The following is an 11,924-nucleotide window of genomic DNA, read 5'->3' on the forward strand; positions in this document are numbered from 1 at the left end:
CCCCTTGAGACCAGCTCTGTGGGTTAGTGAACTCTTTGAAACCCTCTCTGTCCTTGCCCTACTGTTTCAAGTGTTGCACAATTATGTTAATGAAAGGAAGAAGTTAGTGTTTGCTTTTTTCCTGGGGAGAAGCTGCTGAAGAAGCAGTTTCCTGGAAGGGACTTCTCTTCTCAGATGGGTGCCTCAAGGGTGACGGAGCTGTGATAGTGTGTTTTCAGCTCGTTGTGCCTTGAATACCCTCAGGTTATGACAAATACTGTCTGTAGGATTTGTGCTTCTCTCCTGACAGGCTCCTCTGAAGGTAACATCCCAGGAGAAACCTGTAATTCAGATTTCTAGCTGCTTCAGGCTCTTAACAATAACACAGATGACTCTTGGGTCTCCAGTGCTCTTGGCTTGCTGTGGAGTCACTGGCCAGTTTGGTGTTTCTGGAAGAAGGGCCTGTCTCCCATTTTCTCTTTCAAACACTTCTGGTCGTGTTTCTGAATCATAGCCCAGTGTTTAGCTCTAGATCTTAAAGGAGAATTTAAACGTTCTTTAAACGTGTTTACTTTTCAGCTTGTATTTTATTTCTTATTGTGGACTTACTTTCATTGAGTCTTCTGTTTTGGGAAGTTGTATCAGAAAATAGGGCTGATTTTATTCACAAGCTGTTTACTTCCCAACAGATCTTTAGGATTCCCTGCTATGGCAGGCTGCCACTAGGTTTTCTACCCATTTTAGGGATGCCAAGGGCCTAGAGTAGATCCTACGTAATGTTATTCTCTGGTCTCCCTCCCACTCCTTGATTCTGAGTGATTTAATACTAAAGATGTTCAGTGAAATACAGATTACAAATGGAAAATAGAGTTTTGTACCTGTAAGGCACAGTGTGCTGTTCTGTAGTGACCTCTCTGTTCTCTTATTGGAGTATTTTGGGAGGTAATTAAAAAAAAGAACCACCACCAAAAAATCATGATAATGATAGTTTCTTTTTCTGGGTTTCCTTAGCAGATCTCAGTAGGATTTGGTGTGTGTGTGTTCAGACAGATTATAGTATAACCACAGCTGGCTAAGTCCAGTTTTAGCTTCAGGGTTACCATTTGTAATACTGCAATGAAAGGACAGATATATTAGAAGCTGGCTATAAACTAAGTGCAAAAAGGAGAGGGAAATGTGAAAAAGAAAAAAAAGAGAAAAATTAAATCTGTTCCTACAGGTTTTTTTGCTGATCTTGGTTATGCAGTTTAGGTTTTGTTAGCAGGAACATTAGGATCTTTGAAATAATGTTGGAAGCTTGTGAAGTTGAAGTTGGAACTTTCAAGCAGGTATTGACAAGAGAAGATTTCTATGGTAGGTTGAAAGGTTGAAGCTGTGTGAGTTTGTCTGAGTGGGTTAGTGTCTGGAAGATGAAATGTGTGAAAAGACAACTTTTAAGGAACTGCAGCCAAAAAAAGGAGCTGTGGTCTTTTAAGCCATGGGACTGTGTCAGGAGCTTTGTTTAGAAAGTGGTGCTTTGGGGTATAGCCTTTTTAAACTTGAAAAGGCTGGTGATGGAAACAGGTAGGAGTGCACTGAAGCAGGATCATATCCTGCCCTGAGAGGTTGATTGTTGTGGTTTGGTTGGTGTTTCTCTCCAGCTGGCTTGATAAAAATAAGCTTTTAAAATTAGGCTTGTGATATATATACAGTTAGTGGGTGTGACTCGTGTAAGCAACTCTGTGCCCACTGTCAATAAAAGAAACAACAAAAGTAAAAAAAAACCACCAAGTAATACTATAAAAGCTATCTCATGTGCCTGATTTCCTGCCTTATTAGTAGAAATTGAACCACTAATTTAATTGTAGGTCCTTGTCACCTCACACTGTGGGGTCATACAGGTTCTTGTAGGGTCCTTGGCAGGATGATGACAGCACATTTGCCTTATCAAATGGTGTTAGTTCTGCTGAGCAGGGGGCAGGGGAACTGGTCACACCCCTACAAGTGTGCAAATACCTTTTTTCCTTCCATTCTAATACTTAATAGGGCATAGCTTGGAAAAGGCTTGAGCATGTTCACCCAAAGAGTTTAGATGCTTGGTAAAAGCGTGAACATCTGACATGGATAGTTGTGCCCTGTTGAAATTTAAATCAGGCTGGGCTGAGTGAAGAGATTGATGGTGCTGGTGAGAACACTTGAGTACAAGGAACAAAAGCAGCAGTGCAGGAATCTGAAAATACTTTCAGACTGTGGTTGCAGGACCTTGATGTAGAGAGCAAGTCCTGCAGGAGTTGCAGTGGTGAGTGTGGCTGCAATAGGCTCCTGGGGTGAGTACCAGGGATCTGGGTGCTGTGGGAGGAGAGGGTTTTTCACAGGTTTCCACTGGTTATTTTCCTCCCCTTTGAACTGCCAGAAATGTTTTTTCATGTGAATGAACCATGAAAAAGGGTGTCCTCACATCAGGTAGTGTATCCAGCTTTTCTTTCCTCAGTGCCAATGCTTTTATTTATGTGCAGTAGATGCCAAATGAAAATGTTTCTTCATCCTGTTGAATTAACAGGTGTCTAGTTCCTTGTTTGTGGAATAATTTTGGAGGTGTGAGCACTTAGGTGCAGGTGCTTTATCACTGGTCAGAATGTTTCACAGTTTTGCCAATTCACGTTAGAAACGTGACCAGGATTAACATCTCAAACCTCTTTATTGTGTTGAAAAATCATGTATAGGTTGATGTTGGGCCCTCCTTAGTAGGAAAGGCATCCATAGGTTCTTTCCAGGCAAGTGTGAAGTGACAGGTGTAATTCTGGTGTATGTGCTAAAATGAGCTTGCTCCTTTAAATGGGTGTGCTTTTGTCTGTCTAGAACCATGGGAGTAGTTCTGCTGTGTGACATCCTTCTGCATTACCTAAACACATTTTTTAAGCTATCTTTGAGGGAGGCATGACCTATGTGACCTGCAGAGAAGGGAAATGGAGTCCTTGTCCCTAAGCTGGTTTAATAGTTGAGTAGATTCTTCAGCTAACCAGATAGTGATAACATGATAAACCTGCAGGGCTGTATGTTAAGAGGTGTGGGGATCCTTCCATCTGGAAGAGTGAAATGCTCTGAGGGCAAACGGCTTAAAAATGCACCCTGGCAGTGTGTGCTTTCCAGGGTCCTTTTCTTCTTGTCAGCATTGCTGCTGCACAGGAGATCCCAAGGTTTATACCTGGAATTGTGGTGACTCTTGTAGAGATTTGTGTGTCTGCTTCCCTGGGATACTTTTGCCTTTTGGGATTGTGATAAAAGAGGGACTGAAAAAAGGGGTAAATGTCTTTCACTTGCTTTAAAATGGGATCAGCAGATTATTTCTTCAGAATAACTATCACCTCCCATCTACCATTCCACCCCCTCTGTCTGCAGCTGGTTCATCCTGCTTAGGTGGAAGACTTTCCATTTGTCCTTAGGATGCTGCTTTTGGTTTTTTCCACTCTGTTTTTCTGACTTGTTATGCTTGTGTTGCAGTACGATCCAATTTTCTCATATGATTGCAGTCCCTCCTGCTTCATTATCTGGAAATTAAATAGCCTGTTACTTCAATCTTCCAGGTTATTAAAAAAATATTTGCATGAGGCTTTGAATCTCCTGCAGAAACTTGCATTGGCATTGTACTTCTTTTTAAGATCAGCCATTTGATGAGTACCAAGTGTGGCTTCTCTCTACTTCTGCACTCACATAGCAGAAATTCTGTGAGGGCTTCTCTAATTACCTTCTCTAATCAAGCAGTGTTCTACTGACTGTCAGAAGCTAGGGTGAAAAGACAACAGGCAGTGCTCCTCTCCAAGTCTTGTCTGTGTAGTGAAGGAAACTTAATTGCTGAGAGCCTGGCTCTTTTTAACTCATTTATCTTATCCGTCTTTTCCTGCTTATTCTGTCTGAAATGGGTGGGAATCTCAGCCTCTTGACTGGCTTCTCTTTTTGCCAAGTTCTTCTAACAGAGAGATAATCTGCCATGAAAGTCTTCCCTGCCTGCACCCGATGTCTAATAACTGCATTTGAGTGCAGTAACATCTGGTGTTCTCAAATAAATGCTCCTTCCAGACTGTTCTGTGAAGAACCATGGAAATGAGACCAGTACCTTTGCAGAAATGTCATTTGTCATCACTGCTTTGATAGATCCTTCAAGATGAAACCACCCACCCCATTTTCTATCTAAATATTAATTACAGTCTCTGATTCTAGGCAACTTGAGTAGTTAATTGTATTTTTAAATTGTAAGCTGTATTTTCCTGAAGTTAAAAACTTAAAATCCGGTTGATCTCCACTGAAATCACTGCCAGGTTTTGTGGACCCATCAGATCTGCAAACATGTCAATGACTGTATCTCAAAATTAAGTTGTTAAATGTCATTGTGGCTGCTACTAAAATTGCAGCTGTAAACCTGATTTTCATGGAATTAAAAGGCAATATACTTAAGCTTCTTTGGCAGTTTTAATATAGTGATATGAGTATCTGTATGATGTCCTAATGCTAGACCATACATGACACCTGTGGGTGTGCTTTGCTTTAATTGGGTATAGCTTGATGCTTCAAGGAGACCTCTAATAGTATATCCCAGGATTTGATTCATGTATTTCCTACAATATATGGGAAGCCTGTTTAGAGAAGCAGAGGGTTGGTTTGGAAAGGCTCGTTCTAGGTCCCTTGGTTGGGTTTGGGATTTTTACCTGGGTGCTTTGGTGGGAAGCTGGTGCAGCCAGTGGCCTCAGTCTTGTGCAGGAGCTGTGGTTCCCCCATCTCTGCCCTTCTGTGGTTACACACCCAGCCCAGCTCAACCACATTGGGTTTCACAGGTACTGTTGAAGACAATATTTGCATTAAGAAAACACCAAAAGTGAGTGTTACATGTGGCTGTGAAAGGTTCTCTGCTGCTGATACCAGCAGGTTATCAACATCAAGCACTGAGCACCACTTGATATGGGGAACATTTATTTAAATAAAAATATGGGGTGCCATTGACCTGCATTGGTTTACCAGGCAGTTGCAGTCATTCTTTGGTGCTTCTGCTTAGTTGCAGAAGGTCTTGAGAGCATTTCTTCTTTTCTGACCTTAACCAACCAGTTCTCATATACTTGGTCCTGAAAATGATGTCTGTATGCATGGATGGAATTAATCGCTTTTTAACACTTACTAATAAGAATGTTAAAACATTCTTTAAAGTGTCTCTCTGAAGAGGAGCTAGGCTCTTGGCACTATCTTTTCCATCTTAAGAAAAAACAAGAGAGGGATATCTGTGTGTGAGACAACTGACCACTGCTGTCAAAATACATGTCCACAGGAAAACAGAACACAGGCTTTAATGCTGCTTCTCTCCTGTCTCTGCTGCCTGCCCTGCCCCCATGGCTGTGGCAGACATTCAGCTGCTGCATGGGTTTGTCCTGTGGGCAGCCCCCCCAGTTTATCCTCTCATATGGCCAAATCACTTTGTACCTGTGGCAATTGGTTGGATCAAGAGCCTGGGGATGCAGCGTGAACATCAGTGGCTGCTTTGCCAGCAGTTACAGGGTGGAACAGCTCTGAGCTGGAAGGAGGAGGGAGCCAGGCTCTCCCAGCTGGGTGGAAGCCTTCCTCTGTGGAATTCCCCGTGTAAGATAAAGCTTTGGCAATCTAGAGCACCCTTGATTACCAGTGTATGTGGTGCTTAAAATCAGCATCAGTTTTCACTGCAGACCAGTTTCCTGCTATGGCTGATTCAAAGCAGTAACCTCTGGAGAAAGACGTGCATGGAAATGAGATTAGGAGGCTTTTGTTGGTGCCCTCAGCCTGGTGTTCTGACTTGTACTGGGTCTTTAGCTGTGGCTGTAGATTGCTGATGCACAGAATGTGTTTAGCTTTATATTGATCAAAGCTGTAGTTTTTATCTGGAGCATTTTAGTGGAGGGGTCTGGCTCTAATGCACATCAGAGAGTGGGTGGTTTTTGGGGGTTGCATCAGAAGCACCACTCTGTTTTCTGCTGGGTATTGTGTGAGGTTTGTGCACAGGAGTAGGATTTGCCTTTGAAATTCTGTACATGTTTGAAAATGAGTCTCTGAATTAGTAATGATCTTGCCTTGGAAAACTGGGAATGATGCAGCGATTTGTGAATACACAGTTTTAGAGAAAATAAACAAACTGCATACTAAAATCCTCCCGAATTCAAGCTTCTATCCAGGCTCAGTGACTTGTTTTTATAAAACTCCTGTGATATTTCATGAAAACAGTTTGCAGCTCCATCTGTCTGGCTGAAGGGAGTTATTTAGATATTCACTGGCAAGTCTTTGATCATGCTTTGGAGATGGGATTGGGGCTGAGTGAATGCAGTTCAGCTTGGGGACTGCCCGTCTTGTGCTCCAGCATCTCTGGGCTGCGACGTGCCTGGTGGGATGGAGCAGGAGCTGTGGACAGGCTGCCAGGCTTTCTCTGTCAGTGACCTCCCTTGGCAGGTACATGTGGTAGCTGAGAAATTCCCTCATTAAAAAGCTGCATGTGTCATAATACTGATGGGATTGCAACAAAGCTAGCTGCCTCCCTTGGGACCAGTGCTGTGTCTTTTCAGGGCCCTCTTTAAATTAAGAAGGTCATTTCTTTGTTTTCAGTGTCTTTGGCTTAGATGGTATTTTGTGACTCCATCACATATACAGATGTATAGAAAAATACAGTGGTGTTTTGTGTTCGTGGGAGACTTCTTGACTACTTTGACAGGTAGCAGTAGTTGAATATTTGACTTGGCTGATCTTTCTAATTCTTCATTCCCAGTGGCCCTGTGGTGCTTTACGAACTGCAAAGTTTATTTTTTTATTTTAAATGACTAGTGCAGTGCAGGCCAAACTGTCCCTAAATCACTGCCCCTGCACTGCTTTTACTTGTCCAGCCTGGAGATGGGTCATGTCAGGGCTCATCAGGTCAAAGGCAGAATCAGTTTGTCCTGCACTTGCATGTTATGACCCAAGGTACCTGCAGGACAACCACACAGCCCTAGTGTCTCATGCACTGACAGAAATCTGCATATTCAGCATTTGCTTGTGTAAATTCTTGATCTTGAGATGGGATTCCTTGATTTGTCCTGTGTAGTACCTGATGTTGTGATGTGCTCATGACAAAGGCTCTTCCATGTTGTAGAAACACAAGTTAATAGGGATACATCCTGCTTTGGTCTCCAGTTTGCATAAAATAGCTCTTACTTGGGGGTGAGTGTGAGTCTCTTGTTTTATGTCTGGATCTTCTGATTCTATTTGAAATGCTTCTTATAGCTTGGAAGTGCAGGGCATTTTTTTTAACATTTTGGTTGGTAGATTAAAGCTATTCATTGTGAAATAGCTAAGTCCAAACAAAAATGAGTGCATGGATGAGGGTGTGCATATTGCAGCTGATGAGCAGTCAGCTTGCAGGAGGAGAGAAGCCACTGGAACAGATCTGAAGTGACTGGATGCTGGTTGGTGGCAGCACTGCCCTTCCAGCATGACAGGCTGTGGTGAAGTGGTACAGCCTGTCAAGATGGGAATTCAGTGCTGGAAATAAAAATACAGCATCATTATACTGACCCCCCCACACAGTGATTTTTGGGGAAGGCAAGAAACAGGTAGACAAGCTGGTCACTTAGTGTACATTCCCACAGGAAGAGCTGTTGGATAACTGCCATATTTAACAAATTGAATATACAGTTCTCAAACTGGGGTTGGAACTAGATGATCTTTAAGGTCCCTTCCAACCCAAACCCTTCAATCATTCTGTGAAACAGAATCTTTAGTGTCCCTGAAGTGGCTCTAAAGAATAAATCTCATAGTGCTCACATTTGCACTCTGTTTATATACATTTCAAAACTACATCCATTGATTATCTTTTTTGTCCAATTCTCTATGTAAGCTTTCTATTTCACCTTGTCTGTACCTTCTTTATTCCTCTGAGGATGGTTTGATGATACAGTGAGACTTGAAAGGCATGCTACTGACAAGAGGGAATAATGAGTTGGCTCTTCAATGTGCTCAGTTCATGGAATTTTATAATTAGCTGTGTGAACTTTCAGTGTTTAAAAAAAAGGGAAATAGGAAATGGCAATTAAGCAGAACTTTCACTCTTGGATCACATCTATACTGCATTTCTATTGTTACTTACAGCTTTAAAGATCCTCTCTGGAGGGCTGTATATTAAGTAATTCATCTTATTTAACACTTCATTATGAAGCATATACAATTAGTTAATGATGTATAGAAATAATGACCTGGTTAATAGAAATTCAGTTCCTGAGAGCTCAGACTAGTTTCATTTCAAAGTTTTATGCTTGGTTTTGATTATTCTTTTCAGGTTCCCTAATGATATATATTTATCTGCCAGTTAATCTTTGAAGGCAAAATTGAAATCCAGTTTGTGAGCAAGATAATGAAAATCTATACATAGCTCCCATAGTTCTGTGCAATTAAAGATCCAGAAATGTGTCAGTCTTGTTTTTACTGCTAAGCTGTTCTTAATAGGGTAGGTTTATAAAAAAAATATAAAATAGAATCAAACACAGTCAGCCAAACAAAAAGCCAACACAAACAGCAACAGCAAAACCACAAACAAAAATACCCTTGTTGTGTGTTTTATTAAACATGAAATGCGTTTAAAAGTGCTTAAATATTGCACATAGCTGAAATGTGGATTGATTTGAAGCCTCCTGTAATGGTTGGGCTGGGAGACTGGTGGGTGTAAGCCAGTGTGTTGTTTCCTCAAGGATAGCAAGTTGTGTGCAAATGCTTGGAGGAGTCAGCCTGTATGTGCTGACTGACCAGCTTGGGGATGTCGTTTGGAGAGCAAGTCAGAGTTGTTTATTCCCCTATCATGTGTTTAACTGCATCTATTTTGATAGTATGACAGTTCTTAAAGTAAGTTGGGAAATGAGGTGAAGAAAGAAGTGTAGGATGTACTAATAAGTATGTTTTATCTTGGTCTGGTGAGTGCAGATGTGAGGTGGTTGGATGATGCCAAGCATGGAGGCCTTGGGGCAGATAAGAGTGGTTTTGCTTCAGGAGAAGAGCCTAAATGCAACCCAACTGCTCCGGCAGGCCAAGTTTGCTAATCCTGGCTCAGTCACACCCGAAACCCTCAATGTGATTTGTCGTTATCTGAAGTCTGTCATGAGGCTCAGCAGGATGCCCAAAACATGCTTATCCCCAAAGGAAAGGCATCCCAATCCTGCCCTTGGGTCAGGCCTGAAGCCCCAGCCTGGCCAGCAGGAGGGCAGATGCTGGTGAAGCTGCACCCCAGCCTGGTGTCTGGTTGGTGTCCAGCTCTTGACTCTGCACCAGCACTCGCCATTCTGCATCTCCCTAGAATAGCAGAAACAGGAATAGAATTTGGCTGAAGGCTGCTGCTCTGATCTTCTCTAGATCTCCAAAAGAGGTCTTTAATTCATCCTGCTAGAAGTGGCACAGCATTCTCTGTTTAATGCATCTCTACAGAGGTACCACCATTGTAGTTTTTTTGTCTAACATGTGTCTAGTATTTTCCCCTAACTGTGGTTTGTGAATATAGAAATATCATTTTCATAACATTACATGTGTGCTGGAAGAACTGGGCTTCTCTTGAGGAAATGCTAATTCACACAAGAAATGTGTTTTAGTTCTAAAACATGCAGCTCTCCCACGTTTGCTCTCTGGAGAGCATTTCTTACTGTTTCATAGCACAAAGGTGACTCTCTTTTATCTATATGTATCAGAACCAAGTCCACCTGCCATGGGAGTTAGTGTTTGTAACACAACTCTTGGCTTTTTTCCTGCACTAGCCTTATTTTTCAAGTATGTGGCTTAACTTAAGAATAATTTCTATGCAATATGCATATGAACTTAACTTCTCTTCACAGTAGTTCATTCATTTGCAAAAATCCTTTAGGACACCTTTTTTCCACAAGCGAAGCCTTTTTCTCTCTTGTATTTTGTGCCTTTTCTGTTCTGTAATTAGTTCCTTTGTGTGACAGGTGGGAGATTCAAGAAAGAGATAGTAGTTGATGGACAAAGCTATCTGCTGCTGATAAGAGATGAAGGGGGCCCTCCAGAGGCACAGGTGAGCGTTGCTTATACAGAGCTTTTTCAACCTGACACCGCGGTTTCCTTTCTTTTAAAAGCGTTCCTTTAATAGAACTGGCTTGGTTTTGTTCTTCCCCATGTCCTGCCCATCTTTCTGCTGGGAAAAAGCACGTGTTGCTCTCAGATGAGAAGAGTTCTGTTCAGAAATGACTGGGGATTTCAGCTAACATTGTGAATCTGTGCAGTGAAGACCAAGCTTGTATTGAATGCCTAATCAATATGCTTCCAGTGCTCACAAAACTGCATTTTGTTAAGATGTCTTCTGAACTGGAGGCTCTAAACTGTTAAAATACAAAGCAGCTGTGCCACAGTGACACACACTCATGTACAAACCTGTGCATTCCCTGTTGCTCCCACCTTTTGCTCCCTGTGCTGTTTGAGGCTCAGCACTGCCAGCTCAGTTCAGCACCACTGAGGTCTTGGGTTTCTGACACTGCTTCTCTTACCTCCTTGTCTCATAGAAGGGAATTCATGGGGATTTGCCTTGGACAAGACACCTGTGGTTTTGTTTCCTTGACTCTGCTGCTGTTTGGAGTGATGTGAAGCGTGTGTTTAGATGATGTTTGCTTCACTGCAGCCTCTCCAGCCTGGCAGTGTCTTTATCCTCAGGTGTCTTTCTGTGTCCCCTCTACCTCTCCTTCGCTGGCCACTCGTGAGGTTTCTCAGGTGGGGTGGCAGCCCCCCTTGCTTTGCTTGGCTGTTCAGTGGTGCATCAGCTTCAAAATCAAAAGCCATGTCCCAGCAGGAGTTGTGCTGTGGCCAAACAGCTGAAGGGGAGCAGTGCCAGCAGCAGCAGCTTGTGGTTCAGTGCTCTGCCCTTGCTCATCAGCTGCGGCAGGATTAGAGCGTGGGGGAAGGTGCCCGAACAAAGGAGAAGAGAAAGGAGGTGGAGGAAACGGAGACCAAGAGAGACATCCTGGAAGGAAGTTAAAATAGAAACAAAAAATTAGTGTCGCTGACACATCTGCGGCCGTGTGAGGCTCGAGCCTAAGAGAAGGGCTCTGTTCTAGGCTGTGAATAGTTGGGCTGAAGTGCACAGCAGCTTCCAGGGCCCTGTGCTCTGAGAACATTCATTCATATAAAGAGATTCACACTGGAGTTGTAAAGGTGCACGCAGCCTTCTAAATATTTCTGTACCTAAAGAATTGCAGAGCTTATTTGAGCTCACTGCAAACTAATGAATGGTGTTTTGCTGTTGATCTATGGTGGGTAAGTTTGGGGTTTTAAGTTGCTATTGTGGCTGAGATGTGTTCTTCAGCACATAATGAGTGTGGAAAGGTTTAAGGTGTTAGAAGAAGATGTGTTGCACATCTAAATTATCTTCGGATGTTTTGGGTATAATTGCAAGTCACATGGATATTAAAGATCTTTAATCTGTTTATTGATTCCTGGAATTAAAAATTTACTCAGGGTTCATGAATATTTATAGGTCTAAAGAAAATGCAATACTGTCGAAAGAAAAATGTTTACCTCCCACTTCTGTGGCTTCTGCTGCAGAAAGGGTTAAGGTTCTGCTTTTTGCAGCAGCCCAGTGTATTTTAGTGGTTGGCTGGGGCTAGCCCCCACAAGTAAGGAGCTGAAGTGGGGTCCACCTGACACCCAGGGACATGGGCTGAGGGAGCAATCCCAGGGGATGGCTTCTGTCCAAAGAAGGCTGCAGCTCAGGGTTTGGTTCACCATCCCCTCTGTTTGGCAGGAAGGGGGGAAAATGACTCCCCAGAAGTCTCACTTTCTGAAGTGATGGTCTCTCTCCTTGTCTAATACAAGCTTGTTCAAAGAAGAAAATTATTTTTAACCCCCTACCTAATTTCATAGAAGGGGAAGGTGATGAGGTGCACTAGCTGGTGCTGTTTCTGTGTGTGAGCATTGACCATTTCCTTTGCTCTCCA

General features: G+C 42.7%; 1 protein-coding gene across 1 annotated transcript in view; it reads left to right on the forward strand.

Annotated features, from left to right (window-relative positions):
• The window catches only part of AGAP1 (ArfGAP with GTPase domain, ankyrin repeat and PH domain 1), a 243,146-nt gene that overhangs the window by 9,324 nt on the left and 221,898 nt on the right, over window positions 1–11,924 (forward strand). The window contains exon 3 of the mRNA XM_010007801.1: window positions 9,927–10,012. The gene's annotated coding sequence lies outside the window, so the exon portion shown is untranslated. The remainder of the gene's footprint in view (window positions 1–9,926; window positions 10,013–11,924) is intronic.

This window comes from Chaetura pelagica, unplaced genomic scaffold (assembly GCF_000747805.2).
Source record: "Chaetura pelagica isolate M959 unplaced genomic scaffold, ChaPel_1.0 scaffold532, whole genome shotgun sequence".
NCBI classification, from domain to species: domain Eukaryota; kingdom Metazoa; phylum Chordata; class Aves; order Apodiformes; family Apodidae; genus Chaetura; species Chaetura pelagica.